Genomic DNA, 16,189 nt, shown 5'->3' with positions numbered 1-16,189 from the left:
CTGATTTTCGAGGAATTGTTGAATTTTACAAATTGCAGGCTGATAGCAGCAAGGTACACTGAAGAAAAAATAATTAGAGGATCTGGATTTCAATCCCAGTTCCGCAACTGACTTCTATGAAATCTTGGGAAGTCACCTCCTTCTCTAAGCCTCTGTTTGTCTTGCAAAATGACATAGTTGGATTGGATTGTGGTCCTTTTCAGCTGTGAATCTATGATCACAGGATCCTAAGAACTTGATTGACAAAATTCAAGAATGGATTATTAAATGGATGGTCTGTGAACACTTCAGAAAGGCAAGCAGTAATTACTTGGAGGAGTATTGAGGACAAATCATGTCAGACTACGCCCACTTCCTTTTTGGACAGAGGACTCACTAGCATATCTTGGAAATACTGGAGACGTATTATATCCAAATTCCAGCAAAGCATTTAACAATGCCTCATCTGCTGCCCTTCCTTCAGGACGAGACACAAAGAGGTGAGCTAAATGGCAGTTCGATAAGGTGGGTTTGCCTTTGGTTGGATGAACTGACCCAAAGAATTCGTGAATGAATGTCCACCTGGAGGAAGGTCTCTAACGGCATTACACAGAGTTCTGCCTTTGGCCCCATTTCATTCAATATTTTTAATCAATGAGTTAAATAAAGGCAGAGATGGCAAGGTTATCAAGAATACAGATGAAACAAGATTAGAAGAGAAAGCTAATCTGTTGGATGGAAATCCAAAAAGATCTCCGTAGTATTTAAAGAGCTTTTTCTGTTATCCTTTTAGATAACAGGAGGATGCCAGCACAATGGTCCTCGTCTAATACAATGAAATTTAATAGCATAAAATCCTTCGCTTTGGTTAAAGGAGAACAATTACACAACTACAAAATTCAGGAGCTTTGCCTAAAAAGTAGTCTATACAAAAGCAAACCGGGCATTTTAGTAGACTCCAAACTCAATGAGTCAGCAGATGACATGGCAGCCAAATAATAAGTAAATAAAAGCAAATTTGGTCTTAGGATACATGAATGGCTGGCATCCAAAACAGAGACCATGGTCTCACCATCCTTTGACCTGGTCAGATATCTGAAGATCTAGCTCTGAACACATATTAGGAGCGCCACTAACAAGGTAGAATATGTCAGGAAAGATAACAGGATGGTGAGGGGACTTTAACCAAGGTTGAAGATCTTTAGGAAGCTTATCCAAGAGAAGATTTTTATGGGGGAGGGAAGAGAAGAGATAGAGTCACCATCATCAAACATCTAAAGGGCTTCATACAGAACAAAGAGGCATATCATGCCTGGACAGAGGAAAGGACGAGGACCACTGGGTTGAAGTTACAGGGAAGAATTCAGCTCAATACAAGGAACTATACTGTAGAATTGTCCACACTGGAAAAATGGAATGCCTAGCGAGAGTCTCCAACAGTGGTCCAATGACCATTTGTCAGGCAAGTTGTAAAGGAGATGGATCCTTCAGGTAAAGGTTGAAGTAGATGACAATCTCAAGTGCCTCCCAACTCTTGGTATTCTATGATGATGCATGGAGGCAATGTCTTCGAGGGAGCAGAAAGAGATGGATCCTGGAACGCAGGTTTCAAGATTACTCTTACAGGGAAGAATGGATACTAATTCTTCTGAGAGTTCTCTCATTTCTGTTTCCTAGAATCCTTTGTTTTCATCAAAGTTCTGCTCAAGTGACATCTTCCTCATAAAGTTTTTCTCGATGCCCCTAGCTGCTAGTGTCCTCTCCCCAAAAAATGACCTTATACTTACTTGTTATCAACTTATTTTTGTACAAATTGTCTCCCTCAACAGAATGTAAGCTCCATGAGGGTAGGAACTGTTTCAATTTCATTTTTGTCTTTTTATGCCTGGCACAGTGCCTGACACACAGCAGATGCTTAATAAATGTCTGTACCTTGATTGATAGTAAGTATAAGAGGCTGATGTCTATCTTATTTTTGAATGATCCAATGACATCATGGGGTGATGTCTTGATTTGCAAGTGAATTGGATTTAAGCGAGGCGGAGTTGCACAAAGTCGTAAACCTTGCTCTCTTTCACAACCATCAAAGTCCAGAGGCAAGACAAAAGTTAAAATGACTAGGGATGACTCAAGATGCAGAGGATGACCTTGGCATCTTCAATGCCTGACCATGCTCTAAGCACTCCACAGCACCTGCTTCAGCTGCCTGCATGGTCTTGGAACAAATTTCTCTCATCGATCCTTTCCATAGGGGGAATCCTTCACATGCCTTAGGTAGATATCCCCCTAACTTACCAACGGGTTTGAGGCCTGTCAGTTACCCTCAACCTGGTTTAGCCAATCTGTCAGGACGATTTTATTAGGGTGTGGCCTCTGAGCATGCTACAGCTTCTTGGAGCCACACGTATAAGAGGCTAGATATTGGGAGAGTGATATAGCAAGGTGGAGATAAAGACAAGTGAGACACCTTATTCCAGGCAACTTGATCACTCCTTTACGGACTGGAGATATTCCTGACCAAGATTTTCTCAATCAATCAACTGACCAACAAGCATTTTATTTATTAAACAATTCCTATTCTCTAGGATTGTTGTTGTCTCTATGTTGTTGTTCAGTCATTTCAGTTATGTCTGACTCTTCAATGACCCCTCTGGGGTTTTCTTGGCAGAGATACTAGAGTGGCTTGCCATTTCCTTTTCTACCTCATTTTACAGATGAGGAAACTGAGGCAAATAGGGTTAAGTGACTCGCCTAGAGTCACAGAGCTAGGAAGTGTCTTTCTGATTCTAGGCCTGGCACTCTATCCATTGAGCCACCTAGCTGTCTAGGAGCTTACAAAATGATAATTAATCAGCTGGTCTTTTGTTTTCATTAACTACTTCTCATCTACTTACCTGGACAGATCTACCTTCAGAGGCTCCTCTCTCTGGCATTCATGGTACATTCTTTTGATTCTATTTGAATAATTTTCGAAATGGGAACTCCTCTTTGTGGAAAAAGAAATGGAAAATAGGCAGCTGGAAAGAGACAAAGTTATTCCAGAATGCAATTCTTGTTCCTTTTTCCTCAGAGAAAGGAGGACTCGCCAGGAAGGCCCAGAGGGTAGTATATCCAGGAAAGATGGAGGAGAGAAGTCACTAGGTTGACCTAGGCTTATATGACAATGTCACTGTTGCTCTCCCTGCTAGGAGATGGAAAACTTTCACTTGTCTGTGATAGGCCTTTTGGGGACAGTCTTTAACCTAGACGAGAAGAGGATGGGAAAAACACAGCCTCGGAAGTGGGAAAAGAATCTACCCTTTCTCCTTGGAGTAGGAAAAACAAAAATATCCTTTCTTTTGGCCCCAAAGGCATCAGGAAACCCTATCCTTTCCACATCTTGGATAATCACTTCAGAGATCTTTAACAGTGGAGAAAGGCAAGATGCCAGCTACATTCCATATCCGTCCAGCTCTGGGTAATCTTCATCCACCAGCAGTCTGAACTCACCAGATCCCATTCCTAATGTTTGGGGATTAAACAAGTTCAAGATATCAGTAACATGTGGATGCATTTGACACAGACCCTGACAGCGAATTTATAATATGAGGGTGGAAATCACAGGGTTAGAGCTAGCAGCTACCATCCAGGCCTCTCAGGAGTTCCCTGCCTCTAAGATCCAATAAGAATACCCCTGTGTCTACCTGTATCTGCTGTCACTGAGTACAAATTAAGCACTTAAAAACAACTTTAAGATAAACAAAGATCAGAAAACTGGAGCAGAGAGACAACAACTTCAAAGTTTCAAAAGGCATATATCATATATTCTAAATATTCCATATATAATTCCAATTCCATATATTCCAAATGGCCAAAAGGCATAAATTCCCTCTGTTTGTCTCTCTCCTACTGACTTCTGGAGAGTTTTAAAACCTGTCACTTTAACTTCTTCCCTCCCCAGCTTCCTCCAGGGAAGGGCTAATACTCCTAGCTGCCTTCTCTGATCCTTTACTCCTTATTCAATCAATCAAAAAACATTGACTAAGCACCTACTATGTGCCAGGGCACTGTGATAAGCACTGGGGATACAAGAAGAGTCAAAAGACAGTGCCTGCCCTGTAGAAGCTCACAATCTGATGGGGGAAACAACAATGTAGAATCAAGCTTTACACAGAATAGGAAATATTTATATTGAAGGAAGGCATTAGAATTAAGAGGGATTGGGGAAGGCTTCTAGTAAAAGATGGGATGATAGTCGGTATTTAAAAGAAGCCAGGGAAGTCAGCAGTTGGGGAAGGGAGAGCATTCCAGGCGTGGGTGACTTCCCCTTTCCCCTTTGGTATCATTTGCATTTTCAACAGTCATTCCATTTACTCCCATCAATTTCCATGCATTTTTAAAAAAATTAATTTTATTGAAATCTTTTTTTTTTAATCTCCAGAATTTCCCCCACTATCCCTCCTCTTATTCCCTCCCATACAACAAATAACATTTTTAATGCTATGTAGCACAGTGAATAGAGTGCTGGACCTGGAGGGAGGAAAACCTGAATTCAAATCTTCCCTCAGACACTTCCTAGCTGTGTGTCACTGGGCAAGTCTCCTAACCTTTGTCTCCTTCGTTTCCTCATCAATAAAATGCGGATAATAATAGCTCCCAGAATTGTTGAAAGAATAAAATGAGATAATACATGTAAAGTGCTTTGCAAACCTTAAAGTACTATACAAATGCGTAGTCAATGTGTATATTGTTTTCTTGGCTCTGCTTTCTCCACTCTGCAACAGATTGTATGTCTTTCCATGAGTTTGAAAAAGTGGAATTTCATCAGATATTGACTTGATATTGATCAGATATTGAAAAGTTTTCTTAGAAAGTAAGATAGGAAACCTTGTGAGAAAAAAGTAAGTCACCATGCTGAGCTGGATATTAAATATAATTTAAATAATATATAAATATAAATTAATGAACATAATTTAATATTTAACTGATATTAAATCTATTGCAAATTTATCTGGAAACCATGCTGATTTATTCAGTGTTTCACATGACAAGCTATTCATATATTTCTCCAAGTGAACAAATCAATGAGCATTTATTCAGTACTTACTGTGTGCCAGGCACTGTGCTAAGCTCTGGGGATACAAAGAAAGGCAAAAATATTTTCTCTGTTCAAGGAGCTCACAACCTCATGGGGGACACAGCATGCCAACAAACAGGTAGATCATTAATACATTAGGTAAGCTAGTACTAAAAATGCCCCTTCACAATGTTTGATAAGTAATTTCCTAGGATGACCCCAAAGGGAACATTTGGTTACAAAGAAAAATGGATCCTACCTAAAATTCCCAAGTCCCTGTAGCTCTCCAGTAACATGAGCCTGTACAGATCCCTGTGAGTGTGCCCGGCTGTGCCCACTCTCCTTGAATCATCCAAAGACCATAGCCTTGAATGTCACTGATGCCTGAAACACCAAATACATTCTGGCTCAAGCTAAGCGATCCAGAGAGGAGCAGGATATATGGCAACGGCCCTCAGGAGATGGACAGGCGGTCATTCTAACAAGTTTCTGAGTAGTCCAGATTAAGTCTGTTTGAGTATGTCCCCCAACCTTCCTAGCTTTGTGGCCGAATCTGTCAAAGATAAAAACAGAGAAACAGCACAGGAAACAGCCCTTGCCCTCAAGGACCTTAATCTGGGGCTGAGGGAGAATGTTGGACCCTAGTGGAGGGAATCTACCTCTTCTGATCAGGCAGGGCAGGTCCTAGGCATGGGGGACAGCCAGTGAAAAAGCCCCTGGCACTTGTTTAGGGTCCATAGTTCTGCTTGCCTGTCCAAGCTGTTGTGGTAAAAGGTATGCCTTTCACCATAAATCCTCTAAGTCCCAGGATTCACATAACCTGCAGAGGTTAGAAGGAGCTCTACAGACACCAATTCCCTGGCAGCGATGACCCTAACAACCACTGGCTGTCAGAGCCCTCACTGGTCACTGAGAGTTCTGCTTAAATTCCCAATTCCACAACAACCCTATAACAGAAGTTATAGGAGTCTACCTTACTAAGACAGAGAGCCCAACTCATCTTCTTCTTGGCCATCGCTCTGCTAGGGCAACGTCTACCATAGTGGAAAGAGCATGGCTCCTGAGGTGGAGTACCTGGATTCCAAATCTGCCTGACTTTGATTACTTGTGTGACTTTGGGCAAATCATTTCACTTTCTCTGGGTCTGTTTCCTCATCTCTAAATGATAGGGCTAGATAAGATGGCCTCTCAGGGTCTTTGCAGCTCCAAATCAATGGTCCCATGATCTTACACACTGTTCCTCATCAGTGTAACAGGGTCTCGATGTTGTTGTTTGCACAGACATGTGATTTCTTTAGCAAAGGTTCACACCCTCCAACCAATGCAAATCAGCATGTACTCAACAAACTAGAGCCTTTGAGAATTGCCTCCTACACTGAGAAGTAGAGAGGGAGGCCCAGGATCTGTGGCCCTAATGTTCCTGAAGCATTTTGGGACTTCCTTGCATCTCCCCTCCATGACTTCCTATAAGACATCATGTCTTTTCTTTTAACAATAGACCAAGAGGTCAGCATTGACTTCTAACTGGACTCCACATTCCCAAGCGTATCCATGTTCCTTTTCCTTCCCTGGCAACAGGGATTTCAAAACCCGGTATAATTTCCCAAGGGCCATGCTATTGAAGCTGGATTCGTACGGAGCTAAAAAAGAAACATCCCACGAGATACTCAACTGGAAGATTAACAAGCAGAGCAAGAATCTTGGAGCTAGCTATCGCCCAGGGGACGATATTTTGAAACCCATTTGGACAAGGAGAAATCTCAGATGGTCCCAGGCTTGCAGATCAAACGAGCCACTTAGCACGACCTTTCCTCCTTCGTTGCCTCGTCGTCACTTTATCACATCATCCTTCAGATATTTGTGCCCCTTATACCTTCCTCTGCTCTTAGAGCTCAAGCTAAGCTCCCTTCATCCACCTAGACTTTGGAGCCCTTGATCTCTCATCTCCTCTGAATCTGGCCCTTATAGTTACCTTCCCATTACCTCCCAGCATTCTCTTCCTAAGGCACCAATGTGATCATAAAACTATGATACTCAAAAACCTTCAGTGGCTATATTGCCTTAAGGGAAAAATAGGAGGAATTTCCTCTTGTGGTATTGATGGTCCTCCATAATCAAGCTCCCTGGTGAGGAGTATTTCACACTGTCCATACTCTCTCCTCAACCAGAAAGGGAGCTTCTTGAGGGCAGAGACTGCTTCATTTTAGTTGTTGTATCCCCAGAGGCAAGAACACCCAAGTTCAAATCTAACCCACACTGGCTGTGTGACCTTGGGCAAGTCACTTTACCTCTCAGTGCCTAAGATGACAAACTGCAAAGTAGTTAAAAGATCTGCATTGATAGAGGAGGCTTACTCACTGGAGAGCTCCCTTGACCTAGGACATCACAGGCCTCGTCCCCATCCCCTCAAATCCCTAGTGCCCAGGACATCATTAGATTACCTGAGGTATTTAACCTTTATATAATTAAACTGAATTCATGTATGAACTCTACATTCCAGTCAAATTGTACGAGCTATTCCCCAAAATCAACAGTCTCCCACCTCTGTGCATTCACACAAGCCATGCTCAACTCTGCCTCTAAGAATCATTACCTTCCTGCAAGGATTAGCTCAGGAACCACCTCCTTCACAAAGCCTTCTCTGAGCCCCCACGTCTGTTAATGCTCTTTACCAACTACATTACCTCGGATTAACTTGCTGGTGGCCTCTTCCTACTGTTGCAGTCTTCTTACACTTTATTCCCCTCCACACCCTCTCTAGTCCAGCTACACTGGCCTAAACGCTATTCCTCACACAGCACTCTGCACCACCTCGCCTAAAATGCTTTCCTTCTCACCTCTGTCTCTTAGAATCCCTGACTTCCTTCAAGGCTCAGCTCAAGGGCCACCTTCCCACAAGGGGACTTTCTCATTTCTCCCAAATACTACAGCCCCTCCATCTACACCTGCATGTATCTCATATATGAAATTGTTTGCTGTTTCCCCCATTAAAATGTGAGCTCCTCGAGGGCAGAGACCATGTTTAGTCTTTCTTTGTACCCCCAGAGCACAGCAAGGTGCATTATAAATGTTCATTGGTTGACTGCCACAGCATCAAATAACTGCTCATTGACTGACATTATATCTCAAATAGGATGTAGGGGCTCGTCGAGGACAAGGGCACTTATTTTTGTGCCCTCAGAACAACGCACAGGTTCTTCTTGGGTATGGGTAGCACTTAGTAATTGTGTGCTGTTCAACTGAAATGAGATGGTATCCTGCCTTGTAGCCTTCATACAGACCAGGCTAGAAATGTCACCTGAGTAAAACCCTCCAAGCTCTCAATGAAGATGGAGGTCAAAGGAAGTGAAGGAGCAGATCCCCACCCTCCCAGGAATATCACCATCTCAAGTTCTGACTCCTCCTTTGTCTCAATAGTGGGGTTCCCAGGGACAGTGTCTCAGACACATGAACTTGATACAAAATTCAACTTCTCTGGTCTTGGGTCTCCTCTTCCTTAGAATTCTTCTGTTCCTTCAATCCTCAGGCCTGGTACTAACTCCTCCAGACACCTGCCCATATCTCCACAGCACTTAGTCCTCTCTACTTTCCGGAATCCCCTGGCATCTCCACCCATACATTATATTCACCACTTCAGGTACTTCCCCAAGATCAAAAATTCCTTGAGGACAGGAACTTACTAGCGGCCAGGCCAGAACTATCCTACTAGGCAGTAGATAGATGCTGAATCTGGATGTTGTGAAAACAGAAAAGACAGGACTTGACAGAGGATTGGATACAAGGAGGTACAGTGAGTGTGAATAAGGAGTTAAGAATGACACAGAGGTGGCAAGCCTGAGTGATTTCAAGGATAGTAGTGCCCTGGACAGTATTAGTAATTTTAAAAAAAGGATTTTTTTGGAGGGGTGCCCAGTGGGGGATAGTGAATTCTGTTTTGAACATGTTGAGTTTCAGATGTCTACAGGTTATCCAGTTCAAGATATCCAAAAAATACTTGGTTATAGGAGTCCAGTGCTCAGGAGAGAGGTTATTGCTAGATATATACATGGGGGAATCATCTGCATAGAAAAAATAATTAAACTCAAGGGAGTTGATGACGTTTCCAAGTGATTTAGTACATAGACAGAAAAGGGCCCAGGACATTTACCCTGAGGGACAGCAGTGGTTGGTATGGATGACCTGAAGACACAAACCATAGGAGACTGAAAAGGATCAGACAGGTAGGAGAAAAAACAGGAGAGAGCAGTGTCATGAAAACCCTGAAAAAGTCAGAGGTGGCAGAAAGGTCAAGAAAGGTGAGGACTGAGGAAAGGCCGTTGGATCTGGCAATTAAGAAATCACTGGTGACTCTGGAGAGAGCAGTTTCAGTGGAATGATAAGGGGGGGAAGACAGATGATGTGTTTGTAGTAAATCACAGGGAAGGAGCCGGCTGATAGGGAGAGATTCAAGATCAGATAGAGGAAGATAAATGGGGTCAATCTGGTAGGAAGTGAGAAAAGGTCCTGGACCAAATCTCAAGCTGAAGACCAGGGAAGGGGCCAAAGATGGGGGGAAGGGAAGGATCTGCTCCTCCAATCCCCAATATCTCAGACTAGTCCAGATGCCCCCAGATGGGTTTCCCTTCCCCAGTTCCTCTAGGGAGCTGCCCACTCCCTACGTTTGGGAGTTTGCTCTAGGAGCACTCTTAGGGGGTTCCACCCCTAAGGTCTCGCCTATTAACCCCAGCACCCCTAGGACTGATGAGCCCCGTTCTTTTCTGGCACTCCCCACCCCAACGGCCCTGGGAAGGGATTTTCCCCTTCCTGGAATGCTCCCCCTCCTCCTCAGGCCTGAGTTACCCTTCTATTTAGCGCTCACCACCGTGTAAGGGGGCCCTGCTACGGTTGTCTCCCTTTAAAATATAAGCTCCTTGAGGACAGGGGATAGTGGTGTCCCCAAGGGTGAACACAAGGAAAGTTACAGAATAAGCGCTTAATAAATGCCTGACTGGCTTTCTAGGGCCTCCAGAAGCAGCCCGTCCAGGGGCGGCTCACCCCACCCCAGACTGTGGCCCCGCCCCCAAGCCCTTGATCCGCAGGCTAGGGTCATAGACCTCCTCGGACAAAAGACTCTATGTGGATTCCGAAGGCTCATTGTTGGGGTCAGCTCCTTACAGGGTCTGGAAAGGCCACAACTACAAACACGAGAGTTAAAAGACCAGGCGTGCAAACGCCGATGTGGAGTGCGCCTGCGCAGAAAGCACCCTGTGACTACCGTTCCCGGTAGCCTCTGTGCTGCCCTGCTGAGAGGGGGAGGGAGCGTGCCCACTCTCTTCTACACCCGGGCCCAGTTTATGGGATGTGTCTCCATGGCAACCTCCTTCCTCCACCCAGACCAGGCCTGGGCCTCTTAAGGAAGCCGAGGGAAACTCTAGCGGAAGACAAAATAACACCCCGGGGCGAGATACCCGACGCTTGGTTCTACAATCTACCTGTTCCTTCACTTGGTGGGGATGGGGGTGGGGTAGGGGCAGACTCTCGGAGTATCCGCCTCCAACCAGAGGGATCCCGGCGCTAGGGCTCAGAGGGTCCAACTCCACCTTATTTTACTGATGAGGAAACAAGCTCGGAGAGGTGGGGTGGCTCGGGCAATGATTCCTTGGGGTCGATACCATCCCCCTCCTCGTGGCGAATCCCGAAAATGGAGTCCGCCGGCCGCAGGGAGCGTACGGAGGGTTCTGGGAAATGTAGTCTCCCGCGTTCGCTGTGAGGCCCCTAGGAGTTGGGCGCATTCAGAGGTCCTGTAGTCCGGCTCCACCCCACCCTGCCCCTGAAGACTCCTAATGGGGGAACCAACCCCCTTTCCCTCCAGGGCAGCCTACTCCAGTATGAGATGGTTCTGGTTGTTTGGCATATTTCCTGAAAAGGAACCTAAATATCCCTCTCTGGAATTTATACCCTTTGCACTTTCTTCCACCCTTGGGGCCAAACAAAACAAGAGTAATCTCTCTTCCACGTGACGTTTCTTAAACTATTTAGGCACCGTGTCCCCCGACCCCAATCTTCTCTAAGATAAGCACCCAGGTGCCTTCTACCTATCCTTGTAGGCCACAATCTCACCATTCTGTGTGTGCTCCTCTACAGTCGTCCCAACTTAGTAATGTCTTTCCTAAAACTTGGTAACTGGAATTGAACACAGTGCTCGAAATGTGGGCCGACTAGGGCAGAATAGGTACAGCTGTGGTCAGCTTCTTTCTTGGGGACACCAGGCCTCCTTTTATGCAGTCTGCCATCGATCGAGCCTTGTCTGCTATGTCACACTATATAAAATTTTTATTTTATGACACACAGATTTTTAGTCCACTAAAAAAAAAAAAGCCTCCTACTTTTCTGATGCACCCAACTCTTTTTAGATCATTTATATGCAATGTAGCCACCCTTGCAGGGTAATAACAGTTGCTCAACTAGGATTCACTGCTTGACCTGTGCCCTGATCCCACCCCACCCTCTGCTGCCCCTTCAGTGACCTTGCTCCATCCATCATCCCCTCTACTAAAAAATAACAAACATTTATTAAGTATACTACAGAGAGCCTTGCCCTAGGATAGGATAAAAGTTTAGATAAGATATAAAGTCTACTTCTGTGGAGCCTTTAGTCTGGTCAGTAGATGAGACAAAAATACAAGTAACTCTGATCCCTACTGTTACATGCCAAGTGCACTGAAGACAGAAATGGGAAGAAGTCCCATACTAAGAAAGGGCACAGTGAGAATAGGCTGGTGTCTTGAGCTTTAAAGGAATTCAGTAGGCAGAGGAGGGGGAAGGTCATTCCAGGCCTAGGAAATAGCCAGAAGCAGGAGAGGGTTGGGATTTGTGCAGCATTTTGACTGGAGTATAGAATGAACTGGAAAGGTGGAATAGTGCCAGGTTGTGGTGGGCCTTAAATGCTAGGCACAGGAGTTTGAATTTTACTTGGGAAGCAGAAGAAGGGCCACAGCTACATCTGTGCATAAGAAATATTATTTTGGCAACAAGGATGGATTCAAGGGGGTAATGAATGGTTGGTGAGAAGACCTGTTAGGAATGAGAATCTTTGTAAAGTCAGAGGAGGCAAAAAGGATTTAACTGGTAATGCGACCGGAGATGAGCTGTGAGGGAAAGGAAACATTCCAAAATAACCTCTAAGTTTTCACATATAGGAGGTAGAGTACCACAGCTGAAGATAGTGCAGTCATAATGAAGCGCTGGTTTAGGAAGGAAGATAGTGAACTGGGCTTTTAACATGTTGATTTTGATGTGCCAGTGGGAGGTGGAGACATCCTGTAAGGACATGAGAGATGCATGCACACCTGGCGCTCAGAAGAGAGTTCAGGATTGGAGATCTATCAATAGACTCAACAATATTATCTCCATTAAGAGTGGAGAGTATTATTCTATCTTAGTAATATCAGCACCACTTTCTGGATCTCTTGTCAAGTGACTGGGGCTTAATCACAGCTCTTCTACTTACTGCCCATGTGATCCTGGGCAGGTCACTTCAAGCCTCTCTTGGACTTGGTCTCATCCACAGCATATGATGAGTGGAGCAGATGACCTCAAGTCTCTTCTAGCTCTAAGGCCATGATCCTGCTTAGGAAAGAAGACAGCACCAAGCACTCCATCAGGTTCAGTTGTCATCTCTATGAAGATAATCCCCATATCTACATATCCAGCCCTCGTCTCTTTTCTGAGAATGCCAGTTGGACATCACCTGGATGTCCAGTCTGTATCTTAAACCGGCCCCTCCTCCTAATTTCCCTATTTCTATCCAAAGCCCCATTATCCTTCCAGGCTCATCACCTTGGAGTCATTCTCAGCTCTTCTACCTCAACCCCCATATCCAATCACCTGTTAAGTCTTATTGAGTCCACTCCCCAAATATCTCTTATGTCTGTTCCCTTCACTCCACTTTTCCACTCACTGAACACAGCACGGGGCCTGGCTGTAGTGGGTGAAATAGATGCTTGTTAACAAGCACTCAAATTCAGACCTCTGGGACGACTACATAACCTTTTTTTAAAAAGAGCCTCTGAGGCTTCTCTCTCCAGGTGATCCTCCACCCATTTGCTAAATACTTTCAATGGCTCCTTCTTGCTTCTAGAATAATAAACTCTTCTGCTTGGTATGTAGAGCCCTTTACAATCTGACTCCAATCTATCTTTCTAGACTGATTTCCCGGTATCCCTCCCAACCACCCACACATGAATTCTACCTTCAGCCAAACTGGTCTCCTTGTTTCTCCCCATGTGACATTCTAACTCCACCTCTGGAACGCTGTCCCTTCTCACCTCAACCTTTTGGAATCTCTAGGTTCCTTTAAGGTCAAGCTCAAACGCCATTTCTGACACGAGGCCCTCTTGGCTGCCCACTGTTGGTGTTCTCCTATCCGGGGTTACTTTATGCATACACAGGCATACGTACATATGTATAATCACACACATATACATATAGTATTAACTATCTGAGGAAAATCATGAAACCATGCTGACTGGGCTCACTACAAATTGATCTATCAGCCGGGCCCTCCTTGAGGCAAGGTAATTCGCAAGCCGACCCTCACGGCAGCTGTTCCAAATCTCTGCTCCCACAGCATTTCCTCCCCAAAACTTTCTCTAATGTGGGCCTCACCTCATACGTCACATAAAAAAATTGAGGCCATTCACTCAAATTGAGACCATTCACTTCTCCTCTCCTCCATGTCTCACCTTCCTCACACATCTTCCTTCACTATTTTTCTCCTTCATTCCAGTCTCAGATTAAAAGATGGTTCTGGGGGCAGCTAGGTGGCACAGTGGATAGAGAACCGGCCCTGGAGTCAGGAGGACCTGAGTTCAAATCTGACCTCAGACACGTAACACTTACTAGCTGTGTGACCCTGGGCAAGTCACTTAACCCCATTGCCTAGCCAAAAAAAAAAAAAAAAAAAAGATGGTTCTCCTTGCCAAGGCAAACCCTTCTATATGTATTGTTGATCCTGACCCTTCCTGATTTCTCCAGAAAATTGTCCCCGCTATTATCCCTAATCTCTCTCACTCATCTTCAATCTTTCCTTATCTACTGGCTCCTTCCCTGCTACCTATAAATATGCCCATATCCCCTTAAAAGACCCTCACATGATCCTACCACTCTAGCCAGCTACATCTCTCCTTCCCTCTGTAGCTAAACCCTTTGAGAAAGCTGTTTACAATTAGTGCCTCCACTTCCTCTCTTCGTTCTAATCTCCCTGCAATCTGGCTTCCGACTTCATTCAGCTGAAACTGCTCTCTCAAAAGTTAACAATGGTCTCTTAATTCTTTCCCCAGTCCTCATCCTCCTTGACTTCTCTATAGCATTTGACACTGCAGATCACATTCCCCTGAATATTCTCTCCTCTCTAGTTTTCATGAGACTACTGGTTTTTTTCTCTGTTCCTCCTTAGTCTCTTTTGCAGGGTCTTTATCCACTAACCAAGGGTATACACCCCAAGGCTCTGCCCTGGGCCCCCTTCTCTTTTCACTCTACATCATCTTGCTTGATAAACTCATCAATTCCTAGGGGTTCAATTATCATCTTCAAGCATATAATTCCCAGATATATATAATCTGCCCTAATCTCTCTACTCAGCTAGTCATGCATCTCCCCTGCCTCTTAGGTATCTCAAACACGATATAATATAGGCATCTAAAATGCAACATGTCCAAAACAGAACTCATCTTTATCGTCAACCTTCATCCTTCCAAAATCCACTATTAAGGGCACCACATTCCTCCCAGTCACCCAGGCCTGCAACATTGGAGTCACCCTTGACTCTCACTCTCACCACACATATCTAGAACTTCGCCAAATCTCATCATTTCTACCTTCAGAACACCTTTAATATCTGTCCTTTCTTTACTCACACTACCACCGCTCTGAGTCAGACCCTCATCACCTCTCAGCTGGACAAGTGCAGCTTCTGCCTTTACGTCTCTCTCGTCCCAATCTCTCCTCTGCTCAGCTATCAAAGTGATTTTCCTAAAATGAAGGTCTGACTGTGACACCCTTTGGTCACTGAGCTCCAGTGGTTTCCTATTTCCTCCAGGATCAAACACAAATTCCTCTGTTTGGCACGTGAAGCTTTTAATATTTTTTAGGGGGGGTGTGGGGGGCAATCAGGGTTAAGTGACTTGCCTAGGGTCACACAGCTAGTAAGTGTCTGGGGCCAGATTTGAACTCAGGTCTTCTGACTCCAGGGCCATTGCTCTATCTACTTCACCACCTAGCTGCCCCTTATAACTTCAGTCTGTCTTCTTACCTCTCACTCCCATTCACAAGCTCTACAATCCAGTGACACTGGACATTTTGCTGTCTCTTGCACATGACACACCATCTCCCTGTCCAATATACTCTGCCTCTATCTTGTATGTACCTAGTTGGTTGCATACTGTCTCCCCTATTGGACTGTGTACTTCTGACTGAGCAGGAACCATGTTTTTTGCCTTTCTTTGTATCCCTAGCATTTGGCACAGTGCCTGGCACTTAGTACACTCTCAGTGATGCTTGTTGGTTATGCCCTAGTCTGGAATGCTCTGATGCCTCACCTTTTATGTTTCCCTGCATTGCTTCTAAGATTTACTCAAAGCTGGACTACTTCTTCAGGAGACCTTTCCTGGTGCCTCTTTCCTCCCTCCTCCCAGCTCCCCAGAGGCTAGTGCCTTCCCCTTTTAGATGACCTTCCATCTACCCTGTAGGTATATATTTTGTTATGTATACACTGCCTAGTTATGTATATACTGTCTCCTCCATTAGAATATGAGCTTTTTAGGGGTGGAACTGTTTTTTGCCTTTCTTTGTATCTTCAGCACTTAGCACAGTGCCGGGCACACGCTAGGTACTTAAGAAACGTCAATTAAATTGAGTTGACCCAGGAGGATATGTAATGTAAGCATTATTATCGCCACTTAAGCAATGAGGACTGATGTTTACCCAAAGTGGCAGAGCCTGGACCCAGGGATCTCCTAGTCCCAAATTCGTTGCCCTTCACAGTATACATGCTTCCCTTTTCACCTACTTGTCTCTTGCCATCTTATCCATCCTTCAGGGCCTATCACAAACACAATGTCCTTTATGATGCCTTTGTTTATCCTTCCAGCCAGGGCTGTTCTAACCCTCACCTGA

The sequence above is a fragment of the Vombatus ursinus genome, unplaced genomic scaffold (assembly GCF_900497805.2).
Source record: "Vombatus ursinus unplaced genomic scaffold, bare-nosed wombat genome assembly UNPS02014935.1, whole genome shotgun sequence".
In the NCBI taxonomy this organism is placed as follows: domain Eukaryota; kingdom Metazoa; phylum Chordata; class Mammalia; order Diprotodontia; family Vombatidae; genus Vombatus; species Vombatus ursinus.
The sequence above is the reverse complement of the archived record's forward strand: the minus strand, read 5'-3'. Positions refer to the sequence as shown.